Source organism: Phaethon aethereus (assembly GCF_964289735.1).
Source record: "Phaethon aethereus genome assembly, chromosome: 5".
NCBI classification, from domain to species: Eukaryota; Metazoa; Chordata; class Aves; order Phaethontiformes; family Phaethontidae; genus Phaethon; species Phaethon aethereus.
The window spans coordinates 30058672-30065454 of NC_138579.1; positions in this window are offsets into that span (position 1 = coordinate 30058672).

Here is a 6783-nt window from a genome sequence, read left to right on the forward strand (position 1 = left end):
TAGGAATCTGAGAGGAAAAGATATGTCTGGCAGTCTGACAAATGTATGATGAATAATGGGTAACTTAGACTTGATTTCTATGCTGCTTATCCTTAGTTAACACACTTGTTTAACTTTGCATGCATATGTAATGTGAATGAAACAGCGATTCCGTTTCAATTCATCTGTTACGCCAGGTAACTGCTTTTGCTGTGCCCAAGCCATGAGATCAGAGTTATTTAAATGGCAGAGCACATATTTTTTTTTTTCTTCATTGTTTTTTTTAAACTTATTATACTCAATAAGTAACTGGTGACTTATCTCCAGCCTGCCTAAGCTTCTACAACCAGCACTTACTATGCAGTTCAGAACAGCTCTTAATGAAGCTCGGAGCTGGCAGTGGATGTATTTATCACTCACACTAATTGTTCTCAACCTAATACACTCACTTGCATTAATTTTTGTCTCATGGTGTCAATGTGTATGTCAGACCCTACTAGATGTTCCAAATAGATGCCCACCTCAGTGTCCCGTATTTTCTTCACCTGCCCGCAGAGGTGAGGCTGGTCTGTCCGAACTGCTGGCCCCTGCACCAGTTCACCACACTGTGCCGGGCTGTTGTGCTAGTGATGGGTCTGCGAGCCAGCTGGGTCGCACTTGAGCTAGGGAAAGAAAAGGTAGAGTGCTGTGGCAACTATTAAATGTCAGTGACAGAAGGGTAACAGCTGCATAGGACAGAAAAGAAATAACTTTTGTAACATAAAAAATGGTAGTAGAAATAGAGTATTTTTTTAAGCGGTTCTGTGTCTTTAAAAAAAAAAAAAAAGCTGGGCATCCTTCAGCCTGTTTTTTGGATTCTGAATGTAAGTACAGTAGTGCTAAGAAACCCCTCGTTCCCTCTGGCTTCTCCCAGAGATCCAGCTATGGTCTTATGGGCTGGACTTTGTTCAGCCTGACCACTGTGCACCTTGAAAGGAATGTGAGGGAATGTGTGACAAGTATTCCTATAACTCCAGACTAGAAAAAGACAAATAATTTGATAATATCCTCTAATGTTAGGAAAAACATTATTCTACTACAGTTGCTTCTAAGTAGCACAACATAGACTTGAAGGAAACTTAATGATAACTTGAAATTCTCATTCTTCAATGTTCATGTGGGAGGAGGAAGAGTTAGGGCTCTTCCCTCAGAGTGAGAGGTAACCCTTTGAAAGATGGTAGGTGTTGAAAAAGGGGAGGCACAGGATTATTATTTAAAAAGGGCAGGGAGTAACCCAACCTGTTGTATTACTATGCAAAGTTGATAATGGCACATAAATTTGAAACTCCTACATGATTTTAAAGGGTGCAAAGACAGCTAAAACATAGCAGAGCAAGTCTTGCTTTGCCTTTTGAAACTGTAGCCTTAAAAAAATGCACTAGAAGGATGTTTAGTACACATCCCACTGGACCCTAGAACAGTGGAAAAAGATGGGGTGGGAGAGAAAAGGCTTTGTATAAAGGCCGAAAAAGAAAGGTACTTCAGTTGCCACTATTGCTACCACCTGGCTTCAGCAGTGGTCAGCAACATGTGTGGTGGATGGAGCATGGAGCAGTATAGATGCATTTATTGTAAATAAAGTACATATTTTCATTTTTAGCCAATATCTTCCTGATCTAGATAGAGGAGAGAGCAATTATTCTGTGGCAGAGAGCATTGTCTTTTTCTTTACTAACACATACAATTAAGTACAAAAAAGTTGAGGGCATAGGATTTTGAAATCAATTCCTCAGTCCTCTGCTGCAGACCTTTATGCTATTTCCAGATAGGTGTGATGATCTCCTTGAAGATGCTGTAGTTTAATTGTGGGGGTGGGTGGGGTGTTGGTCATGTAGGAATCCACAGGCTTGATGTTTTCTACACAGACTTCTCTTGCCTGTCTCTGGGAGTGTTGCAAACTGCTCTGCAAGAAGGAAATATTCTGAAGAACTGTGGGGGGAGCAGGCTGCTGTGATAGGGACTGCATTTCAAGGAGACTCTTTCCTTTCCTTGTCTTTTGTTTTCATGGCAAATTGTTTGAAACACCTATGGCTAAACAGCACTTGTCACCCAGTTGTGAAAAAGAGTGTTTTCTCTGATGCATTTAATTTTTAGTCCTCCAAAAGTTTTGTTGGTTTTTTTTTTTCAACCTTTAGGTAATGTGCCTTCATTGATCATATCTGTGAAGATGTTACATGCCACATGTGCATGTCATGCAAGCTTTTCATGGCTCTTTAGGAAATACGGTTGCCTTTCCGAATGTAATTGCATTGGAAAAATATGCAGAGCCACCAAGCCACAATTTCTGACAGGTGGTTTTTGTTGTGCAGGGAGGAAAAAGGCCAGGAGACAGCACTGAAAATCAAGAGACTATTTTTATTCTTAAAACTGTAACCACTGGTCTTCTGAGCAAAGTAGCCTCTAATAAATTTTATTTTCTCTAGATTGCTTCTGGTTCTATGAGGAATGGCCTCTGCAAAGTAGTGTCTAAAAAGATCCACTCTTTTTTCTTCTCTCTTTAAACAGTTTTAGTCCTTTCCTATTGTGTTTTTAAAAATGTTAGAATATATTATGTGTTTTTGTTGTTGTTGCAAAATAGCTGGCTCTAACACCACTTGCATCTAGAAGAAAATGTATCTATTTGCAGGCAAATAACTAGTTCTACTTTGACTCTGCTGTACTCCCAGCAGATATCGGAGAGTGAGTTATGACAACACCTTCTCTTGTCAGGTTGTATGCTGGTCGACAATGCTGGCACTTTGCATCAGATTGATATAGAAACCCCTAGTAGTATTTTACCGTACATCACATTTGGTGTTCCTGTTACTATAAAAAAAAAAAGTGGCAGGAGTCAATAAACACTGGGTCATGTTAAACGTTGTCCTGTGCAAATCTTTTTCAGTCTTGTGTCTTACCATGGCCAGGGTTGCTGCAGGCGGGTGCAGTGCCACACAGCTGGATGAAGGGTGGTGGCACTGCCCAGAGGTGACACCGTAATCTGTGGCCACTGCTGTCCTTCACTGTTTGTTTGTTTACCATAAGCTTGGCATGTTTCCTTGGCCACTTCCTGCTATTTTGAAGTTACTTACCTTGCTAGTCACCCTTCTCTTGAAATGTCTATTTGTTTTCACGCTCCTGTTGAATTAGATAACATTCTCAGGATTCAATTGTTGTCTGATAAGTTTTGTTTTTAACAGTGTTCACATCCTCCCCCTGCTACTTTTCCAGCCTGAGTCCCACAGTCGTCTTCTGCAGCCGTGGAGGAGGCTTCTCCCCACTCCCACTGACATTGCAGTTGAATGAAAGCCAGGACATTTTCACTTGTCTGCTAAGGTGCTGTGAACTTTTTTGATTCTTTTGCAATACTGTGAATGGTGGGAATTTCCCCCTCTATGTAAAAGATGCTTTGTATCATGGAAGGCTTGGTTAAATTTCGCTTTGGTTAAATTGGGGAGAGAATTCTAGATAATTTGCCGCTTCTTTAAGCATTTCTTTTACACTGAAGAGTGCTTAAGAGTATGTGGAGAAGACCTAAGGAAAGCAGAGGGGTTTGTCTTCTGAGCATGCTCCTCACCGAGTAAGGGTTTGTAGGGACAGCTCAAGAAGCAGCTGGCCACTGGCCAGCCAGCTGCCAAGGACTTGTCTTTTCTCTGAACTCTGACTAAACTTTCTCTAAGCAAATATGCTTGTGGTAATTGTTATCTTACAGCTATTTAGGGGTATCTTTCCTCCCCCACCTACCCAAAGGGATATGGCTAAATATACTTCCATTGACAATTCCCATGACTCTTGAGAATGCATCTAATATCAGAGGTTGCACTGAAAATGACAAAGTAGCATGACAGTTGAAGAGAGGTTAGTAAAAATTGATTCCCCTTTCCCACATAATTTTGTCTCTGTGGACTACTTCGGCTTCAGAGAGTTGGTAAAACTCCCATCCTCTTTCACAAAGCATAAATAGAATTTTTTTTTTTTAATCTGTCTTGTGGAAAGAGAGGATAATTTCATCTGCATGTGTGCTTATTTTAAAAAATGCTGGAGATGCTAAACTACACTAGGCCAACCACCATAAACAGCAATTCTCATGTGGCAAACCCAGTCAGTGCCAGCATGTAGGTCTGCTCCTTTCCCGCTGGACACGCACAGTGGTAAATCTTCCTGCCGGAGGTGAGAGAGGAGGCAGTTTGTGGTCCCTGATCTTAGCCAACACCCTGGAGACTGATTTAGCAGGAGGGGAGCCAGAGTGCGGCTGCCTATCCCAAGGTTTTGGGAAGTGTTAATCTGGCTGGCTCTTAAGTGTACCGTACAAGTGGCTGGTGAGAAGCATGGAAAGACAGACTCTCTAGTCCAGACTAATAGAGCTCTGAAGACCACTTGTGATTACATGCAACCGTTCTTAGTTCCTTTAATTTCCACCTTTTCTCAGCTTGTACCTGCTGAGTGTCTTGTGCTAAAACACCTCAGAGTAGCAAAGTCAGAACGGAGGTTTAAACTAGAGCATTTGGGGGAAAGAGATCTCCAAACAGTAGAGCCAAGGCATTTAAACAGAAGAGTTTCTGTGCCTGAATGTGTCCCTTTTTTTCCCAGCTGTGTCAGTGTGATTAATAAAAAATACAGCTGTTACTATTTAGTAAATTCCAGAACTGTGGACTACTTTGAGCATTTTCCTGGTCCCTGATGCCCCATGATCTATGAAGCACTGCTGCTGCTTCATGATCTTTCAGACACCATAATGCTGTATGCAGCGCAGAAGGTTTCTCAAATGTGGAATCATTTAGCAAAGAAGCATCAGGAGGGACAGCACTGCTCCGAAGAGGGTGGTCAAGCATTGGAACAGGCTGCCCAGGGAGGTGGTGGAGTCACCATCTCTGGAAGCATTCAAAAAACATGTAGATGTGGCGCTTCAGGACATGGCTTAGGGGACATGGTTTATGAAAGATGCCACATTGCTGTCACCATTCCCTCTCACTTGCTCTGATACGGGTACAAGGAACCAGCTACATCGCCGCAGTGCTGGGGCAGAGACTTGGCAGCTGCTGCCGGTGGGAAGATAAAAGCATCCGAGATGCCGCTGGTCTCAGCAGGCGTGGGTGAATGTGTGTGTGTGTGGGGTGTGTGTGTGTGAGGGGGGGTGTGTGTGTTTCCCTGTGCAGCTAGAGGGAAGCGTGATTTCCAGGGGGAATTAATTTGAGAAAACTGAGTGTCGCTCCCCTGCTACCAGCTAATGTTGGTAATATAAGCCAGTTCTTTTTCCTAAAAGGACTGCAAGGTGAAACCACGTAGCGCATCTTTTGAAAGTGGAATAATTTAGACAGCAGTAATTTTACCATCAAGCCTTTGTTACGGCTCAGCCAACCTCCCAGGCTCTTTCACTAGCTACTGTTACTGCGGAAAAGATATGTTGGATTTTCCAGTGTACAGAAGGGACTCATTCCCTTTGCCAGGACTGACATAGGGAGGGATCTACGGTTAAAATATTTACTGTTCCTGAAACGTGCGTCTTTGAAGTTGTCTTTTTTTTTTTTTCCTTAAGTGAACTGAAGGAGAGGCAGTTAGAAAAACACAGAAGTATAGCATCTGCCCATGGTATAACTAAGACCTACTGGTGCTGTTCTCACAAGGGAGGAGGCTTAGGCTGGTCTACTGTACTCAACCACAGCAGTCGCCAGCTCTCCTGCCCAGCCCTCAGCCAGCTGTTCTGCAACGTGTCAGTCAGGAGCACGCAAAGTGGGAAATAAAACCAGTGCTGTCGCACTGTTGCTGCCTCTGGATTTGTTTAACTCGGCTGCATCTCACCTCTCATCAAATGCCTCTGTGGGGCAAAGCTCAGCCCAGGGCCGTTTTACTGGGGCTGCCTGTGATAGACCTGATAGCTCTGAAAAATACGTTTCCAAAGTCATATTCCCAAGGAGCGTAATGCTCTTTCCCGGGACTCAAGCCCACCTACCTGCTGCCGCCCACCCCTCCCCACCAGCTGCTAAGCTGGTAGGGATGAGCCCCCCTGCACCATCCTGACGAGAGGAAGGGCTGGGGATGACCTTCAGCAGCCTCAGGCAGTGTCTTGCATGACCGCAAGCACGTGTCCCAGCTGCTCTGAGACCTCGGGGTCTGGAGGGGCCTTCTGAGCCTATGGCCAAGCTGCCGGCCAGACCTAACGGCAGAGATAAGAAAGGACCATGAGTGTGGAAACCAGAGAAAAAAAACGTAAAAACTTTTGAAATCCAGGAAAACTGCTTACCACTTCCATATTTAATCTGAAAGGAAAGAGAAAAAGAAAAGACTGACACTTCAGATTTGGCCAAAAACTCAGGCTTGATCAACCTGCCAATCATGCTATTTCTAACCACATGCAAAGCACCCAGGAGGGTTTGGTATTTCCATGTAGCGGTGCTGTGAATTCTCCTGATCACCCGTGGGAAACGCCTGCCTTCCTCCTCAGTGACTGCTGCTATCCCAATAAAGTGAGGAAAATGCTTCCCACCCACCCCCCCCCCCGCAAGACAGAGCAAATAATAATTCACATTTTATATTAGAAATATCTTTGTATTTCAGTATGTGTTGTATTCATGTGAAATAAGAGAGAAACTAATCAAGGCTTGCTTTTCTTGTTGAACTTGAATCGAAAACACTTCCAGAAAAGAAGATTTAATGGCATTTTTCTGTCAAGGAAAGAAACTGGATCCTTAAAGCAAGGAGAGAATTAGAGCTCCCGTGTTGCATTTAAGCACTGTGTCTTGGGGTCTTGTCCATACAGAGAGCAGAAAGTTATTATACAAAATGATTATA